Source organism: Malurus melanocephalus, unplaced genomic scaffold, assembly GCF_030028575.1.
Source record: "Malurus melanocephalus ecotype Western Australia unplaced genomic scaffold, MMel_1.1 scaffold_3999, whole genome shotgun sequence".
In the NCBI taxonomy this organism is placed as follows: domain Eukaryota; kingdom Metazoa; phylum Chordata; class Aves; order Passeriformes; family Maluridae; genus Malurus; species Malurus melanocephalus.
In genome coordinates, this window is record NW_026627231.1 from 3,701 (window position 1) to 4,639 (window position 939).

The window sequence follows — 939 nt, forward strand, 5'->3', positions numbered from 1 at the left end:
GGTTTGAATTTGAATTTCAGTTTAAATTTTAGATTTTAGATTCCAGTTTTATTTTTATTTAATCACTCAGTTAATTCATTTTATAACAGAATTCTTGTAATTTTAATTCCTTTTCCTTCAGCCAAGTGTGACTCCACGATCCGTGAGTTTGACTCCCCCTGGCACCACAAAATTTGGGGAAAATTCCACAAAATTTGGGGGAAAATTCCATAAAATTTGGGGAAAATTCCATAAAATTTTGGGGAAAATTCCCCAATTCCACAAAATTTGGGGAGAAAACCCCCGGGCCTGCAGGGTTGGGAGGGCCGAGCCCGAATTTGGGGACGAAAAGGGAAAAAGGAGGAAAATCCCTGGGAATTGCTGGGGTTGGGATGTTTTTGGGGGAATTAATGGGATTTTCTGCTTCCAGGGATTTTCACGGTGGAACTCGGTGAGTTCTGTCCCGTTCTGCCCTCGTTAATTCCGTCATTAATTAATTAATTCATCCACCAAAACTCCTAATTTGTATTTATTTCTCCTCATTCCCAGGCAAACAACACACAAAAATCGGTGAGTTTTGGGCAATTTCTGCCCCAAAAATTCCTGGGAATCCCAAATTTCCCTTCGCTGGGGCTGCCGGGAAAATGAACATTTGGTCTCAAAATTCCCATTTTTTCCTGTTTTTCAGGGGAACTCACGGCCGATGTCGGTGAGTTGGTCCCACATTTTGGGTGGAAATTGGGCAAAAATTCAGCACTGGGGAATATTATTGTTATTACATTATTATTGTTGTTATTATTAAAATATTTTCAATTCCTCCTGGGTTTTTTTTTCAGAGATCTTCAATAAAAAGTTCCGTAAGTGCCTGAATTTTCAATTTCCAGGATGAAATAATTTTTAATAATTTTTTTAATGATTCATTGCCAATTCCATCCCATTTTYCTCCTTTTCTCCCTTTTC